Below are 21,322 nucleotides of genomic sequence, written 5' to 3' on the forward strand. Positions count from 1 at the left end.
TTGTCAAAATTGTTTACTAAATTATGCTGAAAATTATGTCTAAACACTAATGTATGCACAAATTGTAATTTCTCTTTAGAAAACACTTATTGCCCCTGATGAAGAGTGTGATGCACTCGAAACGCGTTGGGCCCCTCCTGACTTCGTCATCATGAATAAAAAGAAGATGGTTTCTTGTGACCTAAAACTGGCTGTTTGAGAAATTTTCTTTCAAGAATTTTTTTTCTAAATATATATAAATTGATTTAATGTCATGTTTGAACACTTCTAATTATTGGTCTCGTTTTCCAGACAAAGGATAGTGTGCAGGGGACGTGTATCTTCTGTATATCACGCAACCTAGGTGTCAAGGTTGCATCCTTCTCCTCTGCACCTTAAAACACATCCTCAGATATACTAATTTTTCATTTCATTGCAATCATACAGAATTCATTTTTACATAGGGTGTGCTTGTGGTGTCAGTTGTTCTTCTCATGATCAGATGCTGTCTCACATCACGTCCCTCCTGGCCATCGCCTCTTGCACAACCTGCATCCTCGTCACCTCCGTCCCCATCACCATCATCATCCTCATCAGGTGGTTGCATTTGAACGTCAGTGGGCAGTGGCACATTCCGTCTGATACACATATTGAGCAGCATGACACATGCCATGGTGATCTTGGCCACCTTCTCATGGCCGTACAGGAGAGCGCCACCAGACCTGCTTATGCACCTAAACCGTGTCTTCAAAAGCCCAAATGTCTGCTCAATAAGGACACGGGTACGGGTATGTGCACGATTGTAGTCCTCTTCATGCCGGTTCTATGGGATCCGTACAGGAGTAAGCAGCCACCTCTTCAGGGGATAGCCGGCATCGCCTGTATGGGGGGCAGAATGGAGACCTGTTACTGTTCACCTCTGGACCAACATGTACATGTCACACAAATATACTTTGCATTCAGATTGAAAACCACGACTACCAGCATGCATGCAGACGATCTGTGTGACTGCAATGTGCAAAGGTGTGCTAGACCCTGCAATTGGACATGCACCATTCATGCCTTCGACAGCAGTTGACATGTCCTGGGTGAAGCCATGTCTTGGGTGTCCCTGAGCCCAGGCATATTTGGTACCACACTGCTAGTGTTCTGCCATTCCGACATTGATGTTGCCATGCTGTGTACCTTCAATTCCATGGTGCTATAGGTGTGTGGTTCAATGCTATGGCTAGGGGTGATCCCTTTGCATGCATTCAAGGGCACATTACTGTATTGATGTTGTGCTGCGCTAATACTGTATTACCATCTTGACGCCATGTTGCTGATTTGTGTATTTCGTGGTGTGGCATGATGTGCAACGTGGATGTGGATGGATGTGTGATATTCATAGACCTGGATTGTTCTCAATGTTGTGGAGCTTCTAATTGCATGTCTGTTCTTCTCAAGTACATTGCGGCCTTCCCTGATAGACATTGGCGTACATCTGTATGTCTATTTGTCCTATGGATGACAGCCTACACCCAGTTGGAGTATGGATCTCTCCCCCCCAATCACACCCAGTTGGAGAATGTATCTCTCCCGCCCCACAATCACACCCAGTTGGAGTATGGCTCTCCCCCCCCCCCCCACAATCACACCCAGTTGGAGTATGGATCTCTCCCCCCCACAATCACACCCAGTTGGAGTATGGATCTCTCCCCCCACAATCACACTGCCATGTGCTTGCCCTGCTACTCACCAAGTAGCCACAAACGTTGTCCGGCTTGTCGCTCCATGTAGCGTGGTATGGTTGAGTTCAACAGGACCATGGAATCATGGGCTGATCCGGGAAATCGGGCACAACAATGTGTGATTATCTTGTTAGCGTCACATACCATTTGGACATTAATGGAGTGGAATTGCTTCCTGTTTCGGTAGACTATTTCATTGTGATGTGGGACAACCAATTCCACATGGGTACAGTCGATGGCCCCAATGCAACTTGGGATGCCTGCCAGTGAATAGAAGCCAACTTTTGTGTTTGCCACCTCCTGGCCAGTCCGTGGCATGAATATGTGTTCAGGTGCATGCTTCAGGAGGGCATCAAGTACCTGGTTCAGTGTGCAAGAGAATACTGGTTGTGAGATGCCATGCATCTGCCCCACTGTATGCTGGTAGGTGCCTGTGGCCAGGAAGTGGGGCACAGTCACCACCTTCAGTAGCGGGGGGATGTCAGTTCTGATGTCTATGAGGCTCACAATGTCGTCATGTATCATGTCCACGATGCTGATGATGGTATCCCGGTCCAGACGGTACAGGGTGTGTATCTGCTCTGGGGTTAGGTTAAATGGACTGGCTCTGATCCTGGGGATTGGTGGCTGCCTCTGTGGTATGACTAGGTGCCGTGGTGGTGCTTGCTGCGCCTGTCTTGCCCTCCTCCTCCTCCTCCTCCTCCTGCGTCTCCTCTGTGCTGCCTGTTGTTGTTGCTGCTGCACTGCAATCATGTCCTCCAGGCCATGTAATGCTGCTAGTATTGGGACCATCTTGGTGTGGGAAGGGGTGTGGGAAGGGGTGTGGTGTGCTCCTTTTGTGCTGCCACAGTCTCCATTGCCTCCACCTGTGCTGATTGTGTTCACCTGTGGCAGGTGGGAACACTGCTCAGTTCTATTAACAGATGGTTCGCGATGCCGGTATTAGCGCCATGCCGGTAAGGGTTTTTTGGGGCTTTCACATGCCCTATTTGCATGTCTGCATGGCTTGTGATTGTGTGCTATTAGCGGCATGGCGCTATTTACGGGATGAAGGGTCGCGCGCCCGCGTCCTAGCCGCTAGTGGCACCGTACTTAGCGGTGTCGCTAATGGCGGTATTCTGGGTCGTAATTGGCATGGGTATTTAACGATACCGTTATTCTCTTACCGGTAACGTTAATCCCTTATCGCACAACGTGTAATGGGGCCCTTAATCTCTTATTAGACATTCCTATTTCTAATCCCCTTTCAAATATTCCACTGGTGTGAGTTCCTTCCTTAAGAATGGATCTGCTCCGTCAGCCCACCCTTCATTGGAGAGGTCACAGGGAGACCCATAGGGCGGGATTGACTCAACAGATCCCCTGCTTAAAGCTTAATACCGCCCACTGATGCGTGAGACCACAGGATGTCCTCAGTGGGTGGCACCACCCCCAAGGTGGCCTCAGGCAGGCTGCCTCCTTCTTCCACTACCTCACACCAGTGTGTTTCCCCCTCTATGGTCTTTTCCCCCTTATTCCCTTATAAATATACTATATATGTAACCTACTTAACATTTAATCTACTTCATATTTCCCAGAATATCTCCTACATAACATTTAACCTACATACCACATACTGTACACCTAAATACATATACATATATATTTTATTTATTGGACATTAGTATGGCACCTATACACAAGTGTATCCTGGCCCCACAAGACAAGAAGGGGGCGGGGCATGGGATAGCATAAGAAAACAGCAACAAGAACAAAGAAACGATTATATTGGCCTTGTGACAATCCTACCGTACAAGTGCTTGACAGGGCAAGGGGGTAAGAGGGTAGAGGGAGAAGTGCAGTAGTGGGGGACGCCATAGGGGGTGGTCGAGCAAGTGCTATTTAGGATGGGGAGGCTAATGCTGGGGGCAAAAAGGAGGGCAAGGAAAAGTGCAGTGGACAGGAGGACGGGGTTGGGATAGTCTGGGGAAAGGGAGCCCGAGGGCACGTGCTGGCGAAGGATGCTGGAGAGGACTGGTAGGGGGTGGTATAGTCCCTGGATGACTCTGAAAGGTCCAGGCTCAAGTTTCAGCAGCAGGTGGAAAGCTTAGCATGGGAGGGGGAGAGGGAAGGAAGAGGAGCAAAGGAAGGTCTTGAGAAGTTTCCGGAACTTAAGAAGATCTAGCTTAAGTCTGATGGGGAGAGGGAGGCTGTTCAGGAGGGAGGCACCAGCCGAGGAGCGGGATCTACTTCCCACTCTCTGCTTGGAGAAAAGTTTGACCTGCAGAGAGTTGGAGCCAGAAGACCGAAGGATTCTGGCTGGGAGGTATTTAGGGAGGGAAAGCTGGATGTAGGGAGGTCCCAGGCCCTGGAGAGCCTTGTAGATAATGCAAAGGATTTTGAATTTGATCCTTGCAGTCACAGGGAGCCAGTGTGGAGACTTTATGGCTGGAGAGTTGCGGTCCCTGGGCTTGAAGCCAAGGATAAGTCTTGCTGTCGATTCTGGATCAGTTGGAGGGGGCAAAGGGAGGTAAGAGTAAGGTTGAGGAAGAGGCTGTTGAAGTAGTCCAGCCTAGAGAGAACCAGGGACCTGGAGACATTGAGCTTCTGGGGCAAGGTGAGGAAAGGTAGAATGCCCCTGAGGAGATGAAGGTGAAAATATACATACAAATACATAAACACAAATGATGACATACAACATATAAAACATGTCTTTGTACAAAGGTTTGATAGATTAGTCCAATGGACACACACACAAAAATAAAACACAGACACTACACACAATTAGCTACTTTATTCAATAATGATGTCTGTGTGTCTTTCTTCCTAGGTTTCCCTTAGAGGACAAGCATGTATCTCATTTGAGCCATTCCCCGTTTGCACCATGGCCTACATTAGTGTTCAAGCTCTGCATTAAGGGAAGCACAATACTACAAGTAGACTGAGGATTATGCATTAGGCAAAACAGCAATGTGCCATCACATTTTCCGGTAGCAGAAACCAACATTTTGTCAAGCAAGTGCTAACCACCCCTACCACCATGTTAACCTCATACAGTGGAATAGAGAAAGCAAACACATATGGAGATGCAGGCAGTTTCGAACTGGCACCAAGATGCTGGCCGCATGAGCAAGAGTCCCAGTCACAGCTGGTGGCACTGTGGCACTGCCAGGAGCTCTCAGGGATGTGTTGCCCCCTCCCCAATCCCCGAAACGTGGAAAAAATTGCTGTGCCTACTTTGATTAAGCCAAGTCAGAAAGGCTGTGGGAGGGGGAATGGGAGACATTGGGAATGGGATTCTTTTGAAAAACTTGCCATGAGGGCAACATATGGTGGATCCCCCAAGTCCTCCATTCCATCCCTACCCTTTTGTGTTGTTCATCATAGGGTTACCAGAAATGCTCGACTTGGGAAGGAACACTCCCCAAGTTGTAGCCTGAAAGCTGACAAGAGAAACATACACTACATATGGTGTGCAGGCCCATTTTCGCAGAGCTCCACAACCACATGTTATCCCTAACAGATACCACATACCAACAAGTTCCCAGAGGAGTGAGCAGTCAGAGCACAGTGAAGGAGAAGAATTGAAGAGGAGGAATTGGAACATCTGGAGAGAGAGAGAGGAAGGTAGGAGGAGGAAGATCAGGAGAGATAGGAAGAAGAGGAGGAGAAACATCTAGCGAGAGAGGAAGGACAGGTGGTGGAGGAACATCAAAAAGAAGGCAGGAAGGGGAAAGGACAGACTGGGTAGAAAGGGAGAGGGGGTGATGAAGAGGAGGAGGAAAGACAACTTGAGCAGGGAATAGAAGGCCAGAGGAGGAGAGGTAGAACAGGCGGTGTATGCAGGGAAGAAGGAGGATGGAAATAAGGGGTAGGAGGAAAGGTGGCAGCCAGAAGAAGTAGAGGAGGAAGAGGCTGACACAGTGGATACTGGTGACTTCCTTACTGTTGAGTGGCAAGGTGCGCCAGAGGAAGATACAACTGAAAGAGTACTGCCAGAACACTTTCTAGTCCTTCCCTCCGCTCCGTTTGGAAGTAATTTTCTCTGCCTAATGGGAGAGCACAAGCAGAGGCTTGTGCAGGTATTATGCAAGCTCTGCATTAAGGAAAGTGCTGCACTGCAAGAAGACTGAGCATTATGCATTGGGTACAACAGCAATGTACCAACACATTTTGCAGTCTCTAAAACCAACAAATTCTCAAGCATCTGCCACCCTCTGTCCCGCCGCCATGTTAGCCTCCTCCAGTGATGCAGAGGAAGCAAATTCATCTGGAGAGGTAGGCAGTTCCCAGCCATGACCTAGAGGCTGGCAGCATGAACAAAAAACCTAGCAAAGGCTATTAGGTCTGTGTCGCCTTTTTTCTCCCCCCAGTGCTGGAAAGATTAACCATGTCTGTTTTGATGAAGTCACTTCGGAGAGGTTATGGGATGGGGCATGGGAGTTCCTGGGAATGGGAACTACCACCTGCTATGAATTGCCAGCCCCCAGGGGTGACATAAATGGGATCCCCAAGTCCTCCATTCCATCCTTAGAATTGTGTGTTGTTCATCCCAGAGTTACCAGAAACCATGATGGTAGTCCCCAGGTTATAGCCAGAAGGTAGGCAAGAGGAACATATGAAGCACAATACATGTGGTGTGCAAGCCTATTTTCACAGAGCACGACGGCCACATATTAACCCCAACATCTCCCAGATATCTCAGTTTGCAAGTGGGGCTTAGGTGATGCACCACAGGTCAGCCCCATTCATGTACATTGGATCTTGCAATAAGCCCAACAGGCCAAGGAATCACCTAGGCAGGGAAGCTCTGCAAGGGCATACTCAGGCAGCGCCATGCTAGGGTAAGGTGGCCATGGTGAAAGCTTGTGCTCAAAGATGGCAGACGACCCTTCTATCTCCTTGGTGCATGAAGCTGCAACCCGTTATGTGGTGCATGTGAATGTACATGAGAGTGTTGTAGTTTGTTCAGATCCCTGCCAATCAGAGGACCTACCCTGAATGGCACACAGCTGCAACAGTATCCCACTAACAAGCCCAGTTACAATCCGAGGTGGGCTATAAATATGTGCCAAACCAAGAGGGTATTGCGGAAGTTAGTAGGCTGTTGGCAAACGCAGAACAGGATAAGAGAAGAGGAGGGTGGAAGAGAGAGGGGTGAAAGGTCAGAGCAGAGTGAAGGAGAGAGAGAAATTAAAGAGAAGGTGGTGGAACGTCTAGTGAGAGAGGAAGAGGAGTGAGAGAATTAAGAACTGGTGAGAGGGGAAGGAGAGCAAGATGAACATCCAGAGTGAGAGGGAGGATAGGCATTTGACGAACATCAAAAAAAGGGAGGAGGGGAAAGGACAGAGTGGGTAGAGGAAGAGATGGAGAGGAAGAGGAGGGAAGAGAAGTCTAGAAGGAGGAGAGGACAGCGGAGCACACTTTACGGACTGAGCTGAAGGGATGCTTTTAATTTGGTGAAAAAGGGTGCAGACACATTGCCAGATGCAAAGTGAAGACCTGAGATTAGAGGAGGGGGCCCCTTCTACTACCCTAAATTCAGAGGACCCAATTAAAAGAAATTACAGGAGAATAAGACTGAAGTATGCCCTCCATTGGATTACCTAAGGGGACTCAATGGTGGTACCTGGCTTCAAGGTCCAGCAAGACCAATGCATCTTTCAGACTAATCCTGCACTAGCCAAGAAAGACTCAGACCAAGAAAGAAGGGCCCGGAACTCTATAAACTCCCAGAGATTGTGAGTGACTGCTTGAACTGCCATGGCAGGGGGCACGGAGCGAAGTTAGAAAAGGAAATATTAAGGTTTATGGTACTAAGGGATGAGGAACCTTTGGAGGCAGTAAGACTACTTGAACTTTAGATTCTAAGAACAGCATTGTTTGTTTAGTCAACCCTTATTCCTGTCACAAAGGGAAGCCATTATTTGGTTTCAGGTCATCTGTTGATCGCTCGGCCATCACACTAGATACAGGAGCATCTGATGTGATCATCTGGTCAGGGAAAAAGACACACATTGCCTACATTGCGGGGTGGTGGTCGGCCGTGGTAGCTCAAAGACACTCCCATCAAAGATGCTTTGGAGGCTCACCCCTACACCTCTCAATGAATTCAGCAAAGGAGCAAATACAGACAAGTGTTCCAAATGTGTACATGAGGTAGCTCTCCTCCTTTTTGCTTTAATTTATCACCACTCTCCTCCTGGCATCCTACCATCTAGCCCCTTCCTAAATACATCTGTGCCTCACCCACCCAGTGCATTCTCATGCATATGGTCCTTCTCTCTCTTTGTCCCTCACCAACCATAGTAGATCAAAAACACCACAAGCATATTTTCAAAATGAGTAGTATTCATTTGTCATTCTGCTGTACTCTTGGAACTCTTATGGCAAATCCTTGCTAAACCAACCCACACTCCTAGCCATGGTATTGACTTAAGTCTCCATCTCTTACCACCTTACACTCCTCATACATTCAACTCTAGCACACGGCCTTGATCTGCCTACAAAATACAATATCAATGGAGCATTGCCACTACTGACATCTCTATTAGGGCTGTTGAAAGTTGTGCTACTTTGCCTCTGTACACTTCTTAAAGTTGAATGCAAAACGTTGAAAACTTTACGAAGTTGCAAAGATGCGTACGTGCTTATTTTCTTGGTATAAGCTGCATTGGAGGTGCTGCGTCTTTTCCTCTCCACAAACAGCTGCAGCCAAAGGACACATTCTATTATATATCACCTGCGGAATCAAGGACATCGGTACAGAGAAATAATCCAGAAAACAATGGGCCTCATTATAAGTTTGGTGGTATCTCAACTGTAAATCCACTAAGATACCACCAAACGGAATTTATGTTACAGCCACTTGGTCTGGTGGTATCACCTGCCGGATTACAACTGGCTTTGGCAGTGTTAGTCCCCATTGAAATGGAGTGCGTAATTCCGCCAGCGGTAATTCCACCTAAATTGGATATAAAGTTGGCAGATTTACCTTCAGCTCATAGCTGGAGGTGACTCCTCCAACTTTCTGCCCAACTCATAGTTAGGTGGTTCGGTAATGTGGCGATGTATGGTAATACTGACGCATTTTACCGGCACCGCCCAACTTGTTATGAGGCCCAATGTTTTCTGAATTTTCTTCTAGCAAACTATTTACTTCCAGGTCAAAAGGGTGATTAAGGTGATTATGCATTGCAGGCAGCAAGAAGGCTAGATAGTGTATCACTTCCAACTATGTGTCTCTTAAGACCGGCCTGTGAGTGAGATCGACTACATCGCCTTCACCATAAGATCTGACTACATCAATTTGTCTGCTTTGTGATCCTAACAGTATTGTCATATTAAAATCATGCAATTTCATGTATTAAATGTATTAGAACTGTTTATTTAATTATTATTGAGCTTTCTTTTTTGGAGGGATACATCGCATGGGACGATGAGGTCGGGGCGACAAAATTCTTGATTTCATTTTGTCTTATCTTTGCAATGTATGATTTGTTTGACCATGCAGAGTTTACAGCAGGTACAAGAAGGGGGCAATGGCAGACTTGGCCGAGGGTAGACGGTGGGAATGAACAGAGAGTGCATAGCAGCTGGATCTGCAGGAACTGAAACTGGAAACCTTTTGTTTGTTGTTGTTGAGCCATTTTCTATGTTCTTTATGCTGGCAGGCTAGCCAGTGCAAGGCCCTTTATTTTCCAGTTTGGGATAATGGGGAGGCCTCCAGGCCTTGACTTTAAAGTACAAAATACATTGTTTTAAAATCATTAGAAGGTGTATAACAATGCAAGAAATCATAATACCTTTCGTATACATATTAAGATTTGTTTAAACTTTGTAAAAGAAACAATGTAAATCATTTACTATTTATTTTAATTGAGCACGTTTGTAAAAATGTACAAAACTCCATATATAATACTTCTGATCTTTTACGGTTTGCAATCTTTTTTGCAGTTTGATTGTCAATGAACTTTTCACTCTGCATTGGGTTTTTTCAAAAAAGAATTTTGACTATTAATTTGATTGAGAGTTACTAATATTTTCTTTTTCACTTACTACTTTTTTGTATTTGTTTTCTTAATCTTGATTCCTATTAGTGGCCAATGTTATTTTTTATAAAGTATGAACACTCTAATATTAATCCTCACTCTGAAATACGTCTAAATCACTCGCACGATATCGTACGCACATACTTACTTGATCGCTCAACTTTCTATACTGCACCAATGCGCATTATTGTGCATTTGATCTCTTTTGTTAGACTATGAAGGATTCATGATACGTAACTATACTTTTTAAAGGCTACGTAAGCAACACATTTAAAAGCAAACGCAAGCACGAACGCTTAATACCAATTTAAAATGCTTTACACTGACAGGAATAGTGCAATTCTATCGTGTTGCCTTTAAATGATTCACAGAAATATGACAGATGTAACGGGTGACGTTGTCAATATTTCACACTTGCAGAAATCTAACCCGTTTATTGAGGAGAATTAATTCCAAATGTAAATAGGGGCATTAGAGGAATGCAAGGTAATAATTTTAACATTTACTATGAGATCTTCAATGAATGCATCTGTTGATTTATATCGACCATCTAATACATTACCTAATAAGTGTCTTGTATTTATCTCTCTCAAAAACACCCTTTCTGTTACCACCCCCTTGCCCCATCCTTCTTATTGTCTGGCTTTTGTTTTGACATTTATTTATTTTGACATATATTTTCACTTTATCTATTTTCTCGTTCATGTTTTTGAAATTCTGCTTTTGGATTTCATGTTTAACTTTCGAACTTTCTTATCTATGTGGATGACTGATTACGCTATTTGTTTAACATGATAAAATGTTTTTTGTTATGGTTATATGGTGCTATAACTGACTAATAGCCCTGATTTGAAAAAGGTCTCAGGGAGATCGAAACATGTGTCATCACTTAAGGGCAGTTTTGGAAAATAAAACAATCTCTTTGAACAGTGGGGCGCAGTCTCCTTCCGGATTATTCATACTTTATACTTATGCTCAAGGGGGGTTTTCTTGGCTAAACCCGGAATCCGGTGAGAATCGACCAGTTGCACTTAATGAATCCTTTTTGAAAAATACCTAATCTCAACAAGGCTAATGTCGCCATGTTAGACCAAACCGCTACAGCCAAGAGTTTTTGACAATGTTATTTTTTGTTTCACTATTGTATTTTACATGAATTATCCATAAATGACTACACTTTTGTATTCATCTTCATCATTGTTATTTCTAATCAGTCTTAACTTTTTTTTCACTATTGTATTTTTCAATAAATGACCTTAATTTTGTGTACATATCTTAATTATTATTTTTATTATGTATCAATATTAAACACGTGTCACAATTGTATTTTTCATGACTTACTACAATGCTTTTCTCATCTTGATCAATATTATTTCTGATCCATATTAGTTTTTGTCGCTCTCATATTTTTCTTAAATTACCACCATTTTTTAAAGCTTCATTGTTAATCTTTCTAATCAATATTATATTTTGTCAATATTGTATTTGTTGATGAATTACTGCAATATTTTATTTCCTCCTGAATATTATTATTTCTGATCAATAATATTTTTGTCACCATTGTATCTTTCATTAATTGCTACAATTTATTTTATTCATCTTATTATTACTGGTGATCAATATTATTTTTTGACACTTGATGTTTCATTTATTATCTTGATTATTTTTATGATCAATATTCATGTTTTGTCACTATTTTATATTTAATGAATTACTACTTTTAGAATATGTTGATATTTTTATTTCTAAACAATAGTATTTTCGCCATTAATGCTTTTCTAATGAACTACTGATTTTCTTGTATTCAGCTTGACTATTATTATTTCTGATCAATATTACTTTTACAACAATGTATGTTTCACAAATTACTTATTTATCAAAAAGGAATGGGTAAATTGTGAACGGTAGTGGGTGTAGTAAAATGAATCCCAACAGGAGATGCTAGGGAGAAAAAAAAAAGATTATGACATGTTTGCTACATCAAAAGGGGGAACGAATAAAGGTTTATGCAATAATTGAAACATCAAAAGTGAGAAAGAAGAAACATTATGAGGCGGTACTAATTTTGTAGTATTTAAAGTAGTGCACCCACTTTGACAAAATTACTGCAATTATTAATTGGTTCAATTTGGCTTCTACACAACCTTTGCTCCAGCCATGTCCAACAGCTCTGTCCGCTTCACAGACACTTGCATATGTAATATATGTATTCATACATTTACAATGTAAAGGATATCTGCTCCTGAACATGTGTATTTTCCCAACCAAACCCTGAACCCTGAAAATGCAAACAAGTACATGCATTGTATGCAGAGTGCATGCACCATTTTATATTGTGTTTCTCATTGATTCAGGCAGACAAATCAATCGATCATGAGATTCTATTTTGTGAGAAGCGCAATGTCAAAATATCTCCAAAGGAGCTAGGTGGAGCAAGCAAGCAAGAGCCCACCTGCAAGAAAACAAGATGTGTGGCTCAGTGTGGGATCAGAACATCCCAATTCTTCAGAAAAATTCAGTCTGATGCAGCGAGTGCATTCACTAGTACCGAGAACAGTAGTGAACAAGGAAGGACCCATGACTTTGAGCCCAAGGCATCGTCCAATTTGAATCAGGGGAGAAAGAAGATAACTGAGTTGTGTTGGAGACCAGATTTGGTGATGAGGTACAGTCACAGGAGGAGAGGCAGGGATTAGATAGAAAATAAGATGCTCCAGCTGTGATTGCGGACAAGGCAATTCCTTGAGATGAAGGTGGACATTGTGGTAAAAGTGAGTAAAACACAAAGGGTAGCCATAGCACACCATCACTTTTTTCAGGTGATGATGATACCAGTGACCCACTTGAGAGGAAGCCACATCTGAGCCACACATCTGTGCCATTTGTCTGCCCAAGAACAATACATTAAACGAGAGTAGAGCAGGTAGTCCAAGTATTAATTAACACACAATGTCATTAACATAAAAACGGCCTAACTAACCTAGAAGTTTTTAAAGTTATCAACTACGGAGTCTGGCAGCACCAACACCATATTAGGAACCTCTGTCATTGAAATTGTGAGGAAAAGCTCACATGATGGTCCTGGCGTTGTTGTACTACTGATAACAACAATGACAACATTGCAATCTTGAACTCTCAAAGAACATGTCGTTATGGCCATAGAGGACTGTCGAGTCAGTTGGAAAACAATCTTCAAGGGGAATTGTTATCTCATCAGAAAAAGAGCAATGGTGGGTGGGCTGCTTGAACTACCTCAGAATAGATTGGGCTTAGGCTCAAAGTAAAATCTGATGATGGTGAAGGAGCTGTTGGGGCGTATCCTCAGGATGTGAGTAGGGCATCAAGTCCATGCTCATCACTTAGTAAGGCAGGCAGCCCTGCAGGCAGGTCTGGAAGAATGCTTCCACAATCCAGCATCAAGCATAAGATGGCGTTCACTAAGTCTACAAAGTGCCACAGACACCATCCCTTGGTCGATTTTTACAACATGAAGCTGGCCAAAATGCAGGCAGTTCAACTCATCCCCTACTCTTTTGTGGAAATTGGTGGCCATTTTAAATTAAATGCAAATTGCATCCATGGGATCACCAATGTAAGCACTTTGTTGCTGTTGTGCCCCCTGCATGCAATTGTAAACTTTTACAAAGTGGCATGCAATTTTGAAGAGTGAAGTGAGACGCAATTGCCTTTCCTCTTCACTTTTACTCTCTGGTTTGTAAAACAGTGAACACCATCTGCAAACTGCTCATTACAGGGAGCGTTTACTGATGGATCCCTAATGAATCTGCCTACTCAGCAGCAGATACAACCAAAATGTGGATTCCATAGGAATACATTGGTTTTACACGTGCATGAACATCTCGTCCAGGCGTAACACCTGGTGCTCTTCCAAGACGAGGAGGAAAGCAAAGCGAAGATGCAAACTGCACTTTGTGCCCCTACAACGCATTGGAAGGGCACGAAAATGAGCTGACGTGCAAGATGCCTTGCATCTACGCTTTCATTTTGCACTCCACTTGGTGCAAAATTACCCCATTGAAGGATTCTTGGGATTTGTCAAAGCCACTTATCCAAAATATCACGTACCCAGCATTTATTTTCTACAGTTACTGTGCTTGATCTTCTAAGAACACGTTGGGCAACAATCAGAAAAGAAATGATGAAGTTCTCTGCTCACAGCATCCATGTGACAACAGAAGTGTGGACAAGCCACAGGCTATTTGACAATCACTGCACAATGAGCATCTTTTCAGGAGCTGTACACCAGTCTCTCGACCACCACTATGTCAACTGCCATACAGCAGAAATGTCCCCAGAGCGTACCCTCGACCGAACCTGTGTTGCTCCACATCGTTTGGCTTCCAATGCTAGTGTGTTGCCCCTGTGCTATCCTCTTCGAGACCTAACTCTTTCAATGTTCGCCATGAAAAAGGCTTATACAGCAGCAAACATCCTGCCAGTTTTCAGAGCCAAGGTTTTGGAGTGACTTAAAACAAAGCAATTGGCTGCTGGCTTTGTTTTCAGCGGCAATAACAGCGACAATGTTAATGGAATGTCGAACAGGAACTGCTACCATATGCCATGTTTGTGTAATGTTTGAAACTCCTTTTACAAGACATGAAACACATCTGGAAGACTTTGCACACACTACTGCTGACACAGCTGAAGACAAGAGAGAGGATGTTCATCACACGTTGGTGCTGCTTGTGTCTGCTTCGGCACTCTGCACCAGAGAGCCCGAGGCTTGGCAAACATGGAAGAATTTGAACGTCCACCTTGGTTCATCTTTGATGTCTGAGTTATTCCTTACCAAAAATTTAAGTTACACGTTTTACGTTTTAGAAAATGTTTCACTCATCCGTGCTTACACGGAATGACCCTAACTACACACATCAAACTGCACAACAACAAAAGACCAACTACCGCAGGTCGAGTGCATGTCTTTCTTTAACAGCAGTATTTCAGAAATCATATCCTCGTCTTTGAAAGGTTCTGCTCCATAGTTGCATCATTTGTATTTTATTTATATAATTTCTTTTTGATTGTGCCCTGCACTTTACCTAATAACAGAACATGGCAAATCTGTCAGCGGGTGAATACGCTTATTTATTGCAGAAAATAAATAAAGGCTGATACTTCACAGAAGCCCAAAGGTTAAAGCAAAGGGAGAAACGAGTGTTCCAGTACCTAGTCACAAATTAATCAATGTAAAAAATATATAGGAACAAATGGAACAAGGGCAATGGTAATTATAAAGGGTATCTCCTTCATTAGGCCAGGTCCAGCCTCTCCTCAAAACACCCAATCTTGGCCTCTATATGATCCAGGTTACTTTGGAGTTCCTGGACATTGCCATTTACAGTGTTTTCTTCCGTAGTCCCGGAAGGCATTGTTGGCAGGAGTCCAGGCAGCTGGTGCTCTTTAGCAGTGGTCACTGTAGGCTGCTGTCTCTCCTTAGGGGACAATTCCTGCACTAAGGCAAACTTTCTTTGGCTCTGTGACTTTTCTGCACGGCTAGAAGGTCCCAGCTGCAGCTCTTGATTTCCGTTTTCGAAAAGGAAACAGGTACATGTATTATTCCGCATCAGTGAATCTTTGAATATCTGAAATGTGTTTTGTTCTGGTGGATTCTAAGATTTAAAGCAGCCACTTTGACTTTGAAATGTGGGTCAAGAAATGAGGCCAGGAGGTTTTCTTTGTTATCTCTCTTTGAGGCTATGCTTTACCCTCATCCAAGAAAGACAGCACATTAAACCAGCCATGCTATATCTATCTCGCCAGCTAAATCATAGGCCCTTATCATTTTGGACAGTGTGAGGGAGTAGGAGTAAGAAATTGACACAAAAGTGGCATGTTGATTGGCAAATACTTTTATTTGTTTGGAGTTAATCCTAATAAGCCCTATCGCAATGAGGGGATTCCCTGCCTTATCAAAACTAACTAAACAAAACAGTCTGTGTCGGAATGTCCAAAGTCTGCAGTCCTGTGCCTAAATCCTAACCTATCCCTCACAACTAAACTTAACAAAAGATGCAAAGGAAAAAAGTCTCTTTGCTGTCTGCCTGCAGCTCTGCCTTGTAGTTCACAAGAAAAGATCCACAAAGGCATAGAAAGGTAAACAAACGTTCCACAAGACGCAAGGGGATCAGTCCCTCTCCCCAGAGTCTTTCTAGGCGTATCCAAACTGCGGAAGAAACAAATGAAAGTTCCAAAAGAATCAAGGGGTGGCTTTCCCTTTCCCCAGAGCCTTTCCAGCGTTATCCAGAACTGTAGAAAAAGCAAACAAAAGTTCCATAAGACTCAAGGGATTGCTTCCCTTCATCAGAGCCTTTCCAACTGTCTATATGTCTTCAGTGATCAAGATCAATCCTTGTCTTTACTTGGCACACCTGACTCCCAGGCCCTGTGACAAGGATGAATAGCCTGGAATCCTTTTCAAAGCTGTCTTCAGGGTCCCATACACCTTGTAAGCAGACCCTGCTTCGAGGTACTGCGATGAAGAAGAGTAGCCTGGTTCTCTCTCCCAAGCTGTGCTGAGGGTCCCAGACCCTTTCTGAGCAGGCCCTGCTTCCAGGTACTGCGATGAAGAAGAATAACCTGGTTCTCGCTCCCAAGCTGTGCTGAGGGTCCCAGACCCTTTCTGAGTACTCCCTCCCTAGTCAACTCTCCTGCCAAGTCGGGTAGTCAATGTCCTTGTTCTTGATGTCTTCACTTCCACTCACAGCCTTGGATTACACTCCTGCCAAGGCCTCTGAGTGTCACTTATGTCTGGCAACTTAGTATTCCTCCGCATTACTACCTTTAGGTGCTCAAGTTCACAGTTCTCTTTATATGGTTAGCTTTTGTACGACAGTCTTGGTTTACTCCCCTACCAAGGACTATGCATACTATTTGCATATTAAAAGTTCATATCCCTTTTTGTTATGGGTTGGGATTTACTTTCCCATTGCAGGTCCCAGAACCCCTTCATTGGTGTCCTTCACTGTGTGAAGTTTCCTTTAGTTCTTCGCTATGTCTCTGCCCCTCCTGAATCTCCCCAACCCTAGGATCTGCAACCCTTGTACCTGTAGAGCCTTGGCCATCTCGCTCCGGTTGTCTGTGTGTCTCTCAGGAGCTTCAGTGGCTTCTTTGGTTCACCAGGACATTATCTGGCCTTCAGTGCCTCTTCTCTGTAGTTCAGCAGGGCTTCTCTGACACTCCAGTGGCTTTGGTCACTGGCTGGCAACTTCCCTCAACTCCGGTCTGCCTTCTGCCATGCAGGCCCTTTGTTTGTGCATCTCTTCCACAAACACTGTCTGCACACCTGGGGCGAACCTGGTGGCCCACGTCATGCCGAGAATGAAGACGCCATCATTCTCTTCCCTCCCCGTCTTTGAATGACGGTGGGCCAATAGGCTCAATACTACAGCGGATGAGTTCGTTCTCATCCGTGATCTTCATTACTCGTGGCCTTTTCCTTGTCCCATTAGTTCTTGCTTGTGATGTATTGCAAAAACACATGGGGGTAAATGGGTAATGTGGAACTGGAGGGTTTTTCTCAGGGAAGGTAGGAGGGTTAAAGGGATATTGCATTCTCCCAGGGACATTGTCACCAATCCCATGAAGGGTTTCCTTCCCCATGAGATCCACCCGCTGAGTACCACCCACAGGGGGACTATCGGGTAGCAGCCTCATCACCCTGCCCTAATGGAAAGGGGCGCACCCAATGGAAGCAGTGACAATACCCTTGGATTTGTCACAACAGGTATGTATGGTTCTAGCAGGTACCGAATGACAATAATTCACTGATTGATACACTGGTCGGCTTACATGCTTTGTGGCCTCCTCAAAAGTCATATCTCACAGCAGACATCAATCAGCAACTTCCACTGTCTTGAGCATAAACAATACCCCATCTGAACTTCATCTGTGACAGTTGCATTACTCTGTGATGACACTGCATTCTCCACTTAGCTGGTCTAACATGTGCACAGTAGAATTTCAGCAGGTGGTAATTGCAGTCTTCAAGTGGTTATGCTGTGGCAATTCGTGGCACACCTACAAATGGTGTAGTATATTTCTTGCACTGTAGACCTGGCTAAGTGTGAGGTGATCTTCTGGGCCAAGATAATCATATCCTGTCTAGTATGATAATTACTGATGAAACATGCCACCCCAACATGAAGCACAGAACATGTATGTTCTTGGCTGTTCGTCGGCACCAAGGGTATTTAAACTTTTGTCAGAGGCAATAAAGCCCAGCTGTAAGGGTCATGGTTTTAGCCACTGTATCAATACCTCTTCCATCTCCAACAAGATGATATCTCCCTTGTGGCCTGGGTCTTCAAATTATTGCTTACATATACTCGTCTGGTGCTGGACTGCATGCACTTGCTGACATCTAGGATTACTCAGCTGGAAGAGGTAGGGAAGGTCACCCAGTGTGTGGTCACACCCGTGCACTCAATGCTCTGACCACTCTTCCACAAGTCCCTGATGAAATTGACTTTCTGGTTCTCTTACTAATCTTGTTCCAGCCCCACTGCAAAAAGTACTTCATATAACTATAGTACAGAGGCATATGAAAATTACCATTGAGTACCCAATGATTATGTATATTTACTAATAACCTGATGGAGACTAGGGATTTCAACAAAATAATATGGCAAGGGGTCAATAGATAATATTACCACCAGGTCAGCCGTGCGCCAGAGCACTATGTCATGTCTTACCAGTGAATGAGAGAATCAATGTCAAGATTCTCTGATAGGTTTTCCGGTGGCAGAGAAACTCAAATGGTACCAACCAAGCTAGCCAGCGGATAGGTTGCTGCTGGTAGTCCCACCCACCCGGTGCATCTCTCGAGGAGATCAGCGTTTTGCAGTTTATGGCCCTAGACTAAGGAACACCTTGCCATGGGCACTAAGAAATATGAGTTAATACAATTCTGTAAAACATTAAAAACATTTCAGTTTAACTAAGCTTCTGAGTAAAGGTTAGTCAATTTTTAGATCATAGTCGGGTGACGGAGTCACAGAGCTGAAGTCTTTTGTGTCACCTGAGCCCAGATGCAGTTCATTCTGCCAGGTTTTAAGCACAATATAAATACTTCAAATTTCAAATATCATGTGAACTTTGATACTTGTGTCCATGCCTAAACACCTCCATCACACTGATCTGGGGCCTAGGGATAGTATTACTCTGGGAAGCTGAGCTGCGTCTCGGTACCAGAACATTGCAGGCACATCATCAATGTTTTCTAGAGTGATAGTAGGGACAAGGGGTGGAATAGTGATTAGCTTATGGTTGAGCACTGCAATTGATGTTCTGTGTGTTCATTCCTCTCCAGTTCATGGAACAGAATCATGTGTGACTGCAAGTTACCCATTCCAATTTAGGCGTAGGTGTCTCTCAGAAAACGAGTGCAGGTGGAGAGATGTTGTAAATCTCTGCATTGATTGAAAACATTTCCCATTTTAGCTTTCATGGAGGGCTAAGACATGGCATAGAATGCATATCAGATTGTGGAGGTAATAGTAGAGCAGGTGGTTGTTGTGGTGTGATTGTTGATCTGACTACCACACACTGAGGTTATGCACTTCCAGATCTTACAGATTGTGTTTCCAAGACCCTGTTCAAAGGTGGATGTATGTGTCTATCCATGTCTATCCCTGTTTTCCTTCTCCTCAATATCAGTGGCTTCCAAAATAATTATCACATGCCCCAGGCATGCTCAGTTGTCTGCGGCAGGCTGGCACCTGTATCTTCTGTGGAGGTGCTCCACACAGCAGGGAAGGGGCATACATTCTGGACTGTCGGCAGGTGGGGGCTCCCAGGGAAAGACATGGCCCATACAGTCCAGCACCCTGGGACACTGCCATGTTATACCACATAGGTGCAGGTTACGACGAGATCTACTAACGTTGGCAGGTTAGTGTGCCCACGTTGCCATGGAAACACGCTGTAGTCTGACAGCCTCGTTACAACCGTGGTGCTCTTTAAAAGTCAGCTGTCCCATTCCTGAGTGTTTCTCAATGCTCTCTGTGCCTGTGCCATGTTCTAGACAGTTTTTACTGCCTGGTCTTCCTTGCTCTGCCTGTGCCTTTCGCCTGCCTGTCCTGCCTCAGCCTGCTTTCCCATCCTTCGCCTGCCTGTCTTGCCTGAGCCTGCTGCATGCCCAGCCTTTGCCTGCCTGTCCTGCCTCAGCCTGTTTGCCCAGCCTTTGACAGTCTGTCCTGCCTCAGCCTGCCTATCCTGTCTCAGCCTTGCGTCTTCCTGATGGTTCTCTCTTTGCTCACCTGACCAGACTCTACCTTGCCCTTCCCATTGTACTCCTGACCAGTCCAACTTGGCTCTGGGACCAGATATAGTGTGCCTGGACGTCCTCATACTACCATACCTCCAGCAAGGTTACCAGCTGCTTGTCAACATCAACATCAAATCAGACCAGTATTTGCACTGTCTCCACACCACGTACATTACCATTGTGACCTAATTGCGCCAGATACCTCAGGGTCAGGTGCACTATAGAAATAAATCAAACAAACAAACAAACAAACGGCTAAACTCTGGCCCGGCCACAAATCCCATCCAAAAACTGTGCAAAGAACTACAGACTTTAAGACTTGAGGTAACCACTCTCAAACAAGAAAACACAGTGCTAAGAGCTGCAGTGACCCACCACGTTCTGCCTCAGAAACTGAAAATGCTGTGGCCCAATCCTGTTCCCTGAAGTATGACCGGGTTCCTAGGAAACTGTCTGAAAGGCAAGAGTAGGGTACATTTTGAGCAATCTCACAGGAAGCAGGCTGGTCTGGGTGGCACTGTATGTTTCAGCCAACAGTCCCATGTTGTACAAGTTTGCAGAATTTGAGAACGCCTTGTTGGACGTTTTCCAGTCACCAAAATGAGTTTCTGAAGCTCAAATGTATTTGTTGACATCAAACAAGGGCCTCAATATCTGATTCTGTACATCAGCCATTCCCACCAGGTAGCAGCCAATGCACAGTGAAACCTTCTTTCATCGCGGTGGGAAATAAGAGTACAAGGATTAGTTTGTCCACTTCCCTGAACACCCTGATCTCCAATCTCTGATTGACCATGTCATCAGGATATACCACCGCTTATCCAAATGATGGGGTGATAAGAAGTGGCAGATCATGCATTTGCCTTTTCCTAAGGTGCTACCCCTGAACCCTACTGCTCAGATGTAGGAATCATCAGCAGAACCAATGCAGCTTGGGGTGATCACCCCTGGACCTTTGTCTGAGGAGGAAAAGAAGAGACAATAAACTCTTCAACTGCGACTTCATGCAGGTGGTTCAGAAAACCTTCTTGGGCTCATGCCCATTGCGCCCATCGAAGCTGCAGAGAAATTGATAGGGCTCATTGTCGGAAGGGAAGAGAACAACATGCCCACCTGCTGTAGCCATGCGTCCCAATGTCAAACCATCACTTATGCCGGCAACTTGTCTCCTGGTCCTGGAAGTTCAGTTGAACTGTGAAGTTGGCCGGCTGTGCTATACTACAATGGCCCTATTGTATTCATGGGCTTTGAGAAAATACAGAGATCAAATATTCATCCAAAAACATGGGATACCGTTG

This window comes from Ambystoma mexicanum, chromosome 6q (genome assembly GCF_040938575.1).
Source record: "Ambystoma mexicanum isolate Mex_15411 chromosome 6q, UKY_AmexF1_1, whole genome shotgun sequence".
Classification (NCBI taxonomy): domain Eukaryota; kingdom Metazoa; phylum Chordata; class Amphibia; order Caudata; family Ambystomatidae; genus Ambystoma; species Ambystoma mexicanum.